The 14,881-nt window shown below is 35.8% G+C and overlaps 1 non-coding gene across 1 annotated transcript; it reads right to left on the bottom strand.

The window, feature by feature from the left end:
- Nucleotides 1-866: 866 nt before the first annotated feature.
- Nucleotides 867-973, bottom strand: LOC114493572. The gene has a single exon (XR_003684206.1). It is a non-coding gene; the product is annotated as a U6 spliceosomal RNA (small nuclear RNA).
- Between the last annotated feature and the right edge of the window lie 13,908 nt (nt 974-14,881).

Below are 14,881 nucleotides of genomic sequence, written 5' to 3'. Positions count from 1 at the left end.
TTGCAGGAATGAGTTCAGCAGCCCTGGACTCCAGGGCATAGATCAAAAGAGTCTTTCATATGGGTTGATGCTGGACCAGCTTACAAGAGGAGGCTAAGCTCTCCGTCCCATTTCTAGGCAATAGCTTCAAAGGGTCTCACACTTTGAAAGACCCTGTTCTGAGTTGGTTTTCCTTCTTCCTGTGGAAATGCGTCCAGTGGGGAAATCCAGGACTTGGCAGGGGCAATTTAAACAATTTCATATTGGGGGTGGTGCCCACAAAACTGTAGGAAAGAGGTGGGCATTTCCTCCCCTTACAAGGGCAGCAGGGGCTGAGACTGATTTTGCCTCCCCGCTAAGTATCCAAGCAGTTCTGCCTTTGCTAGTCTAACTCCTAGCCATAGACTCCACAAGGGGCACAGTCTTAAACTAGTGGCTCAGTGGGGCACCTGGCTCTGTGACAAACCAAGCTGAGTAAGGCCCAAAGTCCCCACCATGCTCAACACCCTGGTCTCTATGTACAGCTGGTCTCAGTAGGGGAAGATTCAAAGTCCCAGCTTGGCTCCACATGACTCTGAACATTGCATGATGGGCAAAAAATTCCCAGCTCTGTGTGGCTCCTCTTTGGAGTGCCTCCAAACTCAGGAGCAGGAGTGGCCCAAAGGTGGGGGTCAGGGGATCACCTGTGTGCTTGAGGAGGAGGAGGCCAGTCCTCTTTCCCAAGTCACTTAGTTAAGTCACCATCTAGGTCTCCACCCAAAGTCTCCTCAGAAAATAGAAGGTACTTCAAAGACACTGTTGGCTGTAGCCTGCAGATGCTCCCGCAGGATCCGTGGGCAGCAGCATGGCCTTTCTAGCAGTCTGACCCTGTATGTCCTGTGAACTCTAAAAATATGGAACTCTTCATGAATTTGCATGCCACCCTTGCACAAAGGCCATGCTAATCTTCTCTGTATTATTCCCATTTTAGTATATGTGCTGCCAGAGCATGCACCTGGCCAGTTTTTTTTTTTTTTATCTCAGTAAATAACACCAGTCATTTATATTATCACTGAAATTCAACACTACTATTCTTTACTTTTTTCTCTCTTTACCACTGTTCCAAATCAACCAGAAAGCCTTGATCACCCTTTTCCAAACTATATCCAAAATCTGCTTACTTTCAGGGTCCCATTGTGATACTCCTGTCTAAGGCTTCAACATTATTTAATCAAATCATTGCAACAATCACTTTACTTAACCCCCCCCCCCATCTCCAATACAATTTCCTATAGCAGAGCCAGATAAATATTTACTTAAATACATATTAGAACCTGTCACTTTTCTGTTAATATTCTGCAATATTTCCCACCCTATTTTCAATAAAATTTTAATTCTGATGGTAGCCTACATTTTTTACCATGTTCTTCTTTAGTTAATATAACATAGACAAAATAAACCTAATCTATTCTAATACTGAGAAGTATAATCTAATATGAAAATAAAATCCTTAAAACATATTTGGAAATAGATGAAATTTTTTCCTAGCTTTGAGGCATACATTTTTCAGAGTTTTTAAATTCATAATAATTAATTGAATTTAATGTTCTTTTTTTTTTTCCTAATCCCACTTTTGGATCAGGAAAAAAAAACCTACATAAAATATTTAACTTAAACACCAACATACTTATTTCTGAATGTGGAAATACTATAGATAGACATACAGATAGGTACAAAAATAGAAGAAGTAGGAAGGAAGGAAGAAAGGAAGGGAGGGAGGGAGGGAGGGATGGGAGGGTTTGAATGTATTACTATAATACAAACTATATTTTTAATAAAGTGGCAATTATGTAACATTTTCCCCATGAGCATGGAGATAGGAGAGTGGCACAAGGAGAGAAGGGCATAGGGAGGGAAAAGGGCAATAGTACTGATAGTATCAGAATGTGTATTGATAAGTAGCAACGATAGGTATTAAGTGGAAAAATAAAAGTCCATTTTTTTCTCTCCATCTCCTTATCTTCCACAGGTCTGGGTAAGCAAAATAAACCGAGGGAATTGAACCTGTGAGTTCACAGGTTCATAGTAACATAGAAATAAATTAGCAATTAATCTAAATATCCTCTTAATTGGGTAGATCTAGTATGCCTAGAAGTAAGGACGCCAGAATGTGTCATAGTTTAGTGGCTCCTTCTGTGCAATAAAGCTGTCAGGGCTGACATCCCAGTATTCATGGTTCTTTCTTTCTCCTCCTTGGGTGGGGTGAGGAGATTATGCAGATGTGTCATAACACTGTGTCTGCCTAGGGATCCTTGCCTTGTGTGCTTGGCATACTCTGAATTTGTTTTTGCGTCTCCAAATACAGCAGCACCATGACCAAGAGAATAAACACTTTACCAAAGCTATTTAGCAGTTCCACTAAATGATTCTACCAGGCACCAACTTTTGAATGAATACAAGAAATATTCTTCTCCCACTCCAATCTTTTATTTGTCCTTATTCAAATTTCTTTCTACTGTGTTTCTCTCTCCTTTTTTTCATTTTGTTTCTCTGTTACTTTCTCTTTCTACCTCTTATGTCTTTGTCCCATCTTTAATTTTATGTTTCTCACTCCATTTCTCTCATCTAAATACTTGAAGTTTTTACTCATACATAAAAACTTAAGCTTTAAACTTCAAGATAAGCTTTAAGATAATTTCTTAGAATTCCTGTCATTAAAGTGAAAAATTACCTTTTGTAGCCTTACTAGCTCAGAGAGAGCAAAGATAAATATCAGACATCATTAGGAAAAGATATCAATTAGGATTTCAATCATTAGGAAAGATAACAATAATCATTAGTAAGTTTCAGGTCACAAAAGGCCTTTCTATTTTTTAAGATTATTTACTTATTTTTAGACAGAGGAGGGGGAGGGAGGAAGAAAAGGGGGGAAAAAAACAACATCGATGTGTGAGAGAGATATCAAACAATTGCTCCAAAGTGGGACCTGGCTTGCAACCCAGGCACATGCCCCAACTGAGAATCAAACTGGTGACTCTTTTGGTTTGCCAGATGACATCCAACTCATTGAGCCACACCAGTCAGGCCATCACAAAAGGCCTTTTAAACTGTGGTTCAGAATTTAAAGTTTATTCTGAGTGTGAAGGAAAATATTTATAAAGTTTTGATCAGAAAAGATTCTTGATTTGACTTATATTTAAAAATATCAAGCTTTGGCTTAAAGTGTGTGAGGAATAGTCCATAATGCATAGAGAGTAAGAAAGGAAGCAGACACATTAGCTAGAATGCTAATGCAGAAATCCAAGATTGTGGTGAGAATTAAGGCACTGCTCTTTTTGCTGATCTGTCTTGTCTTTCCTTAGTGTCAAATAGTTAAATGTCTTACAAATACATTTTTTTTTTTTTTGGAGAAAAGAAGCCACCATAAGTGGGTATTAAACTCACTCGTCTCTACTTTCACATGGTTTCACTATAGATACTATAGAGTCTCATGTGGGGTTTTTTACTGGTTTATCTAGGTTAGAGCTCAATAAAATACTTATATTGCAACAATTTTCTTAGAACCTCTTGGAGACTGTAAAGAGTTATAGAAACTAAATTTTTCTCTAAAGACAAGAGTGTGAGTTTAAAGAAGGTTTTCAAGTTTTCTCCAAAGAGAAATCAGACATTGGAGTCATACTTCTCAGTTTAAATTTGTATCTAATCTTTATTTTACATTATAGTTAACCACTCTAAATCCTCCTGATAGCAGTGGCCTATGGAAAATGAAGTGGGATCTTAGAGATTTACCTACAGTGTTTTTGCCCAGATGAGTCATTCAGTGGCATTCTGCGAACTTATTTTTTTCCAACTGAGAAATAAAGGTATTATTGTATCTGCATGTTCTCCAGCATAGTTTTTTACCCGCCCCCCCCCCCCCCCCCCCCCGGAAATAACAGCTATCAAACACATATCTGTATAAAATTATGATTCTTCTCCAAGCATTTTAGTACAAAAGAGCCAAATTTGCCATCTAGAGAGATTGTGAACTAATAAAATGTTTGAATGGTCAAGAAACATATTTCAATGATCTGTTGTTTTGTTTATTAGAGTTTCAGAAATTTTTAATTTTTTTTTGATCAAGGCTCTTTTAAATATCAAGGCGTGTACCAAAATTGACCTAATCCCCATTTAAGAATGATAAGTTAGGATTTTAGATTTTAAGTTTATTAGATTAAACATATGAAATTGTCATTTTTTCTAGGTCAAACTTGTTTTGATATTGCCAGTTTTATTTGATTCTAATATATTTATATAGAAATATTATGGACTTATTTAAATACACATATGGGAAACACTTCTAATAGGCTCAATTTAAGGTTTTTATGCAAACTGGTAAAAATACACAATAAAAGATGCTTCAAGGTAGATATTGAATCCACTGGATGTACATAATATCCATCATTATAACAGATGGGTGTTTCTCATGTCTAAAAATAATATTTCCTAATTTGAATATCTCTTAAATTCTAGAATCAGCAGAGTTCAATCTCATTTTATTTTGTTGTGTTTTCCTCAAATAAATTCAACTATTGCTCTAATATGTATGTATCACTAGGTTTGTCCATCTTCCCAAGCCAAACCCTGTTTTAATTCTGTAATATATCCTTTCAGATTTTCTACAGATACTTTAAATGTAATATATGTAGAATAACCTTTTTCTCTTGCACCAGATTTTCTGCCATTTTTTTAAGCTTTGGATGATGACATCACCAAGAACCTAGCCTGAAGACATGAAATCTTGAAGTCAACCTTGACTTTCACTTTCAGTAAATCAACAAAGTACACTGATCCTACCTCAGAAATGTGTCTCAATTACTGACTGTCTCCTTTATATTCTGTGATTTTGCCTGAGTTCAGGGCCTCCTGCCTTTGTAGATTGTTGCAAAGGATTCCTAATGGTTTTCCCTGAGACTAAGAGTTCCTAAAATAAATTTATTTTAGTTGAGATCTAATTTTCTTTAAACAGATTATATTGTTTGAAATGGGAAAAATGCATTTAGCAACATATTTAAAGAATGAGAGCAATTTTATAATTTTGCATTCTCTCCTTTAAAGAAAAATGTTTATATCTTAAAATGTATTTGTTTAAAGGATTTTTAATAATTATATTTGTCAAGGTAAAAACTATTGATTATTGTTTAGATTGATCTTCAACTGGATGATGTAAATGTAAAGGAAGTGAGACTTTAGAACTTAAAATGTTTAAGTTTATAAACATTATTTCACCAGGGCATCTAAATTTTAATATTAACCCAAATATGTTTTCTTAATTTTACTTCCTGCTCCCCTGCTACATTTATGTAATCCAGAATGTGTATTTTAATTTTATAAAAGTTACGAATGGTATTTCACAAAAAAATAATTTAAAATGTCTAGTGCTCTTCATCGCTACTCATAGTAGAAGAAATATAAATCAAAACAACAACAAAGCCTTTTTATTTGTGAGAATTGCAAAACTATTTTAAAGTTTGAAAAGTTATACTTTTAATACTATGGGAGAGATGAGACCTTCGTGCAAATATTTAGAGGTATAAATGGTACTATCTATCAAAATCACAACTGTGCGTGACTCTTGTCAAACCACTTCTAGGATGAGAGTTTGTGTACACAACTGTGGCAGACTCTGCATTTGAACATATTCATTTCAATATTACTTGGAGTTAAAGAAAAATGGAGGCAATTTATGTTTCCATCAGTCCGTAAATGTTTAAGTAATTGGAAACACACACAAAAAGTAAAAAAAAAAAAAAAAATACATTAAATAATCCAGCTGTTCATCAACAGAAGAACTGTTTCAATAATTATGGCATGTCCATAAAATCAACCTAGTTCTTGGAAAACAAAATCATTTTGCATATGTTTATTTGCAAGAGTTCAAAGATAAACCATAAAATGATAAAATAAAGGTGTTGAAGTTTATGAATAGTATGATAACAAACAAATTTACATGCTGGTACATACATATAAATAGAAGGGAAAGACATACAAAACTGCCAATAGATATCACATAACACTAGTGTAGTTGTGGGAAGTTGGAGATGTCATAAAGTTCATTATTTTATTTTTATTAAGTATATTTTATCTTTCACCCACAATATTAATTACACTGTTTAAAATGTTTCAAAATAAAGATGAATTAAACTGCAAGATTTAATGTGGATTTACTTTTGTGATTGCTGTGACAGAATCAGTATGAAATAACTATTTTATATTAATAAAATCAGTAAGTTCTCCAAGAGAAAAAAAATGAAAGACAGAAAAGAGGAAGGTAAGAGAGATACTAAAACAGAAAAATACAAGAATGGGAGGGCAGGTAGAAGCAGGAAAAAAGAAAACGAGAAAGTAAGGATGGAAGGAAGGAGGGAAGGAAGAAAGGAAGGGAGGGAGAAAGGAAGGAGGGAGGGGAGGGGGAAGGGAGGGAGAAGAGGGAAAACCTATATTCCTGGTTTTGATTTGTAATTTTAAAAACCCTTACTGTTGACCAGGTGAAGTTGCAGTATAACCCATTTTGAATACTACTACTCCTATTACTACTAACGATGAAAAATATAACAATTCAGCTGAATTTCTAAGAAGTAGGACAGAAATTTAAGTCCATTTTTCATAACACAGTGTTATATTTTATTTAAATCAATGCACTCAATGCAAATTATTCATTTTAGAAGATAACCTAAGTTATAATACATATTTAATTATCATGAGTATGTATAACTCTTAAGTCAATTTTAACATTTGTTTAAAAATGACATAAGAAGGAACTTATCTACAGGTTAAAAAGCAAGTTTTCCCTGCACACGACTATATTTTTACATAAATAATAGTATATAGATGGTGCCTTTATATTTTTTTCTGTGTAAAAATTATACATTCTTTGAATTGGCTAAAAGATATTGTCTTAAAAGTAATCTTTGTTAAAAATGATAAAGTGTAAACTGAACTAACAAATAAAACAGAGACAAACTCAAAGATGGATAACACAGCTAGCTAGTGGGGCAGGGGAGGTTAGGGGGTGGAGGGATTGAGCAAAAAGGAAAAGGACTCATGGTTGTGGACTATAGTGTGGAGATTGCTGAGTGGAGGGTATATAAGGGACTAAATGATAATGGAAAAATACAATAAAGATAATACATTAAAAATAGAATAAATAAATAAGTGATCAAAAGTATTTATTAAGAGTGAATTAAAATTACCTTTACTTTTTGCCTAAGTGTCATTCTTGGTTTCTGAGATAGAACAACAGTGCTTTTCATAACCAATGTAAGCTCTAATTTGAATTTAGAAAATTAAACATAATATATTCTAAGATGTGCACTGTTTGTCCTGTTTTGTTTTTTATTTTAAATATTTTTAAAAGGACTGAAAAAATACTGTTTTAAAATAACTTCTACTGACAATGTTTTTGAAATTTAAATCCCAAACTAAAGCTTCTCTTTCATAAAGATTGCAAAAAAATATCAATATTGATTCTTAAGAATAACTTCCTAAGAATTCCAATATTAAGATAAGTCAATAAAAAACATGTTTGTCTTTATAGCTTTAAAATGATATGTTTTGTTTTGCTTTTTAATAAAGGAAAACAGAACATATAATCAGAAATGGATCTTTCTCTTTGCAAATCTATATTTATTTTCATTCTATCCATTTAGGAAATAAAATATTTTCATGTATTCAAATAATTTACTTAGTTTTGGTTTTTATCATAATAGTTTTTCTTTTTGTGTCTGTTCTGCCATTTACTTTGATTTCAAGTCAAAGGGACAGCCAAAATGTCCACTGCATTCATGAGCGTGGCTAACCGCTGAGCAAAAAATTTGCGATAATCGTGGAGGCTGTAGGCCTGGGAAATTCTAGGGAAAAATAAAAAGAATGAAGGTAGAAAGACACAGAGAAAGACTCTAAGCATGCACCTCTTAACTAAAAATTTACAATTTAACCTATTAGTGATCCAATGCAATTAAAAATTAACCAACATGAGATACAGACGAATAAATCTGGAATACCATTACTACTGGAATGTTTAAGTGGATCCATGTTGGTACCAGAATGAAAATATATGCACACACATATCCATGGTGGGCAAAAAGTAGGTTTACAGGTATTTTTACGAAAAATACAGTAAGAAATAATAACATAATAATGAAGTTTCATATGCTCACAACTGTAAACCTATCTTTGGCCCACTGGTGTGTGTGTGTGTGTGTGTGTGTGTGTGTGTGTATATATATATATATATATGTATATATATATATTTTAAGATTTTATTTATTTATTTTTAGAGAGAGAATGGAGGGAGAAAGAGAGAGAGACAGAGAGAAACATCAATGTGCAGTTGCTGGGGATCATGGCCTGCAACCCAGGCATGTACCCTGACTGGGAATCGAACCTGCGATGCTTTGGTTCGCAGCCCATGCTCAATCCACTGAGCTATGCCCGCCAGGGCCCCACTGGTATATATTTAAACATGACTTTGGGGTGAGAATTAGTTGGTGCTCTGAAGTTGCTCTTGAAAATGGCCATATCTAAGCCTCTAAGCTTTTGTTCATAAACAAAGTTTTAGATTCCATCTAAGGCTCCTAATCTCTCACTAGTATGGATTTCAGCAATCTTCAAAAATCTCTGTAACTTCCCATAATTTGCATTTTTCTGGGTAGCATCAGAAGAATTGACAATATTTATTAAAGTCTGTGTATTTTTCCAATAAAAGCAAACAAAAAATTCATCTATCTATGCTCTTCTAATCCTGCTTGGTCAATTTCCTACATTAACAATCTGCTTTGTTTTTATAAATTCCCAACAAAATGTTCAATGAATCTCTATAAATGAGAGTGGTGTTGCATGCAGAAATGGACATTTGCTATTTGCCATGTGTTAGCTCTCTTGTCCCTATGTATGTGCTATGCTTTAAGATATCTTTCTACCTTCACAACACATATTTATATGGTAAAGGTTTGCACTTTCACAGCAAATTTCATTACTTGAAATTGAAAACTAATACCACTTTCCTTATTGATTTGATCTTTTTTCAATTTATTCAATATATTTCTTCTGACCCATTCTAATCACGGCAAAATGAGGATTGCAGCTCAAATGGAAAAATCTGTAACTGGCAATCCAGATCACTACTCTTCATAAAAAATGTTCAGGTATTGGATCTCAGAGCTTAAAAGAGAAAGTCACAAAAAGCTTAAGTTCTTTATTTGTGAAACTGATGATAATAGTATACTTACTTGAGTAGCTTTTGCTACACTATAAAACCAGAGTATCAAGAAAGAGTAGGCCATTATTTCTCCATTTTACATCTGGTTTAGCTTGGGTTGCTCTTTTTCAGGTTTTTGTTGAGTTCAGGTGGACTGTACAGATCCCGCTGTGGGACCAGGCTAGTGGAACAGAATCCACTGGGGATTATTTTTCTTGTGGTCAAGGTTAACAGTCTCAAAGGGGTAAGTAAAAGCAGAAGTGACCAATAAGATTTAGATTGGGAACTGGTGTTGGGAACCACCCTGCCCGGTATCAGAAGCTGTAACCCCCGCCTAGGCTAAGGGAACGCCCTTGGAACCATAAGCCAGCAAGGAGACAAAAGCTTATCTTCCTGGCAGGAGTGCTGCTTTTGCTGCTTCATTCATAACTGAACCCCAAAGCTTGGTTGTTTAGCCAAAGACGGGTAAGATTCCCCAAGGGGGGAAATGATCTAAGACAGGCACGATCACTGTGGGAGCCCCCCCCAAAAGAAGGATTTTGGGGGCTACAGCAAAAGGGGGTGATGGACCCTCACTGCTCGGCTTTGATATAGCCTGAGTTCTCCTCATCTGGGAGAAAATCTCCTTATCTCTTGGTTGCCTTAGTTCCCTTGCTCCACCTAAGCCTGAAACAATGACAGGGTGGTGCAGCTCTGTGCTGAAGAGGGCGGATTCCTGGGTGATCAGGCCTAAGAAAGAACATGTAAATTACTGTGAAACCTCCTTTGTTTAGAATGCTCTCAGCTGAATGAGAAGGGTCCTAGGAGGAAGTTAGTTTGTTCCTCAAAGTCTTACAGCTCTTTGACCCTGACTCAAAATAGACCTGCAGAGTTCCTTGTTATCTATTGTTCCTTACTTCCCCCTAATGAGTACTGTACTTTACCTAAATTATTATGCAAAACGAGCCCAGTAAAAGCAGGTTTGGACAGTAAATCAGCGCACTAGAGGGGGTGGCCGTTCCGTCCCTACTTCTCCACAGAAACTAGTTTGTCTCTGTGCCTGTTTTTTCTCGCATCGTCCAGCCATCCGCAGCATTCCGTGATCACTGCTGGCCAGTGACCCATGCATCAAACTGGCACCCTATTACCTCTATCCTTGGTTTTGGACAAAGACAGCCACATTGTCAAGGCCAACACTAATGTGAAATGAAGGCAGAGCTGAGGGGGAAACAAAGTGAATATATGCTAAAAAATAATTTACTAAAACATGCATTGAGATAGAGACCAAAGCAATCCGATGAGTTGCTTTACAAATTCCCTCTGCTGAAATAGAACTAATAATTTAATGCAATGTAAGAGGATAAAATGAAAAAAAAATGACTTTTTTTCTTTTAGATTTACCCATACTACTTTATGATAGTATAATGGGGGACCCTGCTTGACCCCAAAACTATTTCTATCAGGTGAACTTAAGCATGAGGACTAATGTGCAGGGTAAAGGATCAAGGAATTTATTTCCAATAGGAAGAGTGGACTAGGAAGGCATTGATTCCAAATGAAATTAAATTGGCCAGGATTTATTAGCCCCAAATAAGATTCAGATATTAGCAGAAATAAGTATTGGATGTTGTTAGAGACAGATTTATGCTTAACATATATCCCTGTAGATTTATGATAGGGTTTTGCAGAAAGAAGAGGATAGTACGTAGAAGTAGAAAATTTTGATAGGAACTTTAACATGGGATTGGGAGTTAAGTTACCATTTACTTATTATATACAACTTTACTTACCTTGCCTTAGAATTCTATAGAGCTATGGCTCCTGAGGTTAATAATAACCATGACAATGCAGAATCCTTGCTCAAATCTCTCCAAAACAACCTGATGCTAAGAAAAGAGTTCATTTATATGCACCATCTATCATCACTTTGGATCTTCTAGAATGGTCACACTGAGGCCTCATTTTCTTCTGGGCTACTCTCAGGTAGTGGCTGACTATGGTAGGCAGAGTGGTACTAGAGCTGACTCATTCAGGCCAAACTTAGGACTCTTGGAATGGGGAACATTTACTCTCATGTACTTCACATTTTCCTGCACAGGATTTTTCTCAGACTGTGCTGCCATCAGGTAATCTTCCTACCTAATCTTTCTTTCCCTTCCTCCTTTCACGGGAGTCAGCATGCCTTGTGGGCAGAAGGCTCTCTCTGACTACTCTAGCACCTTCCTATTTTTTATTTCACAGCATCCCCCCCCCCAATAAAACATTTGTATATCTAACCTATATAGATATCTGATTCTAAAAGAGCTCAAACTGATGTTTGAGTAATCAGAAGGGGAGCTAATGTTAGTAATAAGAAGTAACTGCATTTGCTATAAGAAGTAGTGTACTTTAAAGACACATGGTGTTGTACAGAAGGAAGAATAACCTTTTATACACTATGGAGATAATCTTCTTGATGTTCTACCCTGCAAGTTAGGCACATAGCTTTAAGTCCCTGATGGACACAGCTTGGAGATCCACCTGGATCAAACAGAAACAAGTGATAAAATTCAGTGGAGGGAGTAGTTATGCTTGACAGAGCATGCACTGCTCAGCAAAGGTGGCTTTATGGACAGAAATGGCAGTGATGCCTGGAGGAAATACTTTTGTTTAGACTAGGTGGCAACAGACTCTAGAGAATGTCAAGTGGATGTGACTCTTCAGTGGGTACCAAAGACATCTATCAAGGCACCTTTGTAAAGTTTAGCTGAAGATGAAAGGAAGCCTTGGATCAGTGCTAGGGGCAGAATAATTTGCATTGAGAAGAGAGAGAAAAGGAGAAGGAATTACAGACTCAGGAAAAGTATAATTTATAAGTACATAATAAGAATGTTTTACTAAAGGGTTCCCTGCAAAAACTGTGGAAACTATATTGTGAATCAATGACCTGTAATAACATGTTGTCACAAGAACCACTTAAATGTGTGTTTTAATGTGACTCTATTTAGACTCCTTGACGATCTACCTTCAGAAACTCAGTTTGTATATTATTTTTCAAAATTATGTCAAGTTCATCTGATTCCTCACACATTAAGAGAACAAAGCAGATTCAGTGTATCATTCAGATCCTCACAGCCAAGTGGTTTCGCAGTAAAGGATACTTGAATTGCCACCGCTAACTCCACTAAGATTCCAAATTTGCCCTGCCATGCACTGTTCCAACACATTTTCTTTCACGGATAAGGAAACCATAGAAAATCTGTTTTGGATTCTTTTAGTGTTGTGTTGATGTTGATATTGCTGAGTGATTGATAGTGACATAATGACTACTGTAATTTAGGGGAAAAATGCTGAGTACAGGCTAAGAAACAGAAACAGAATGCTTTCAAATTCCAAAGCTCTTTGAACGGAAGGATTAAAGCAAAGGCCAATCTGTGGATCAGGAATCAGTGTGGGTTTAGTAGGTGAGAGCAGATCCAATGTCTGGGAGGAGATGAAGCCAAGTTAAAATCAAAGGGATCTGCATATTGTAAATAAACTATTGTCGATTTGTTCTTACTTGGCATATATTCTGTAATTATTTTAAAACTACTGAATTGAACTGTTTTAAAAATAATAATTGGAAACATGACAAGCTATTTCATAATAGAGAAAGCTGGGTATTATATTAACAAAAATGAAGGAAAATGATATTTGGAGAGTAAAAATTGAATGTGGAGTAAGTAACTTTTGAAAGAACAGGCATTATATCCAAATGCATTCTGCTACTTGATTTACTGTTTCAGCTTCTTATTTATGTGTGGTGATTCTTACCTCATAACAATGTGTATAAAGTCACTGGGTTACTTCTAACAAACTGGGGTAAGGAGAGTAGATACTAGAGTATTGCCATATTTAACTGATGGCAGGGGTCTGAGCTAAGGAAATAGTGGTGAGAATTGAGGGGAAGGGGATGCTGAGAAAAGTGCTCCAAAGATAAAATAAATCTGTTTTGAATCCTGACTATTATCCCTTCCTTTCCAAATCAAGATAACAAAATTTCAAACAAAATATTCTATAATATGAAATAGTTTTAATAAACATTCTACAATGTGTAAAATCTTTTTAAGTGTGGATAAATACACTTGTATTTGAAATAGTTTGAAGCCTGTCCAGAAAGTATTAAGCCACGCCCTATGAAAAATAGAGACATTTGTTGAAGAACATATATACAAGAGTCGCTGTACCTAGGGCAATGATATCTCAGTTCCCTTCAAAGTAGGCACCTTGGAATTCTCTCAAACACCATCAGCTGCACTGTTGTATTTTCATGAATCTCATGGATGGTCTGAAATGCATTCCCTTTCAAAGGTAATTTTAGTTTTGGGAAATATCAGAAGTCACTGAGCACTAAATCTGGGCTGTAGTGTGGCTGAGTCACCTGGGATATTTGATGTTTCACCAAAAAACTCTGCAAGAGACATTATGCATGTTTGGGTACATTGTGGCGATGAAGCTGCCAATCACCAGTTGCCCATAACTGTGGCCTTCTGAATCATCTGAATAGTTTCCACTGAGGAATGTTCAAGCTTAATACAAAAGTTGATGCAGATTTGTTGATGTACTCGCTCAGTCATTTCGAATGTGACGGCCACAGAGTACACATGCTCACTCAATAGCATCTATCCCCGCCACTGACTAGTACAATGAAGTCATCATTATTCACATAGGCACACTCCAGTTCATTCCTGGCTGCCATGTGACATCAGTGTCAAGTAAACCATTCTCCTTATATTAGCAATGGTTGGAATTTTTTTGACAGACCTCACTGTATATATAGACTCAAACTTGTTTAATATCTGAAATTCTAGATACAAGGAATTTAAAGTCTATAGCTACTAAATTGTTGAAGCCTTGTACTGAAACATCCAAGTACAAAATGTCAATTTTTCAAACTTGTATTTTGTACTCTTTTATTCAGACCACCAGATTTCCCTGCATGTGACAATTATTGACATTTTTACTTGACATTCTTCAAAAGTTTCAACAAGAAACTTAATGTTTCATATATGGTATTCTGTTGAAATTTTCCTTACACCCTCTATATGCATAAGTGGATTCTTAGTAAGACAGCCAGAAATCAATCAATTGCCAAACTGAGTGCTTTAAAAAGTGTACTAGAAATTTGAGTTTTTTATTGTTACCCAACTATTGTAGGAACTTCAATTTAAAACTTTAATTTATACACTCACATTTTATTTATCCTCTTGCTTAGCAAGACTGCCTATCTGCATGAATTCCGGGGCTCTCTTTGACCAGTTTCTACCAGTGACTGAGTTCAAATATACTTTTCAAAATCATTGCACTACTCTACACTGTAGTAACTGTCATCATCATGTCCACTTTAATCTCTCAAATTTTTATATATTTTGAAAGTAGGGCCATGGCTGGTGCGGCTCGGTGGATTGAGCACTGGCCTGTGAACCAAAGAGTCTCTGGTTCGATTCCCAGTCAGGGCACATGCTTGGGTGACAGGTCAGGTCCCCAGTAGCAGGTGCATGAGAGGCAACCACACACTGATGTTTCTCTCCCTCTCTATCTCCCTTCCCCTCTCTCTAAAAATAAATAAAGTAGGAAGGAAGGAAAGACACCAGAAATCCTAAATTGACTATGACTATTGACTTTGACTTTTCTTCTTAAAGAAGAACATTTTTACAAAAAGCATAAAAAAGCTATTTGTTAAAAATC

Source organism: Phyllostomus discolor, chromosome 1 (genome assembly GCF_004126475.2).
Source record: "Phyllostomus discolor isolate MPI-MPIP mPhyDis1 chromosome 1, mPhyDis1.pri.v3, whole genome shotgun sequence".
Taxonomy (NCBI): Eukaryota; Metazoa; Chordata; class Mammalia; order Chiroptera; family Phyllostomidae; genus Phyllostomus; species Phyllostomus discolor.
Note: the sequence above shows the minus strand (reverse complement) of the source record. Positions and strands in the feature narration are given on the sequence as shown.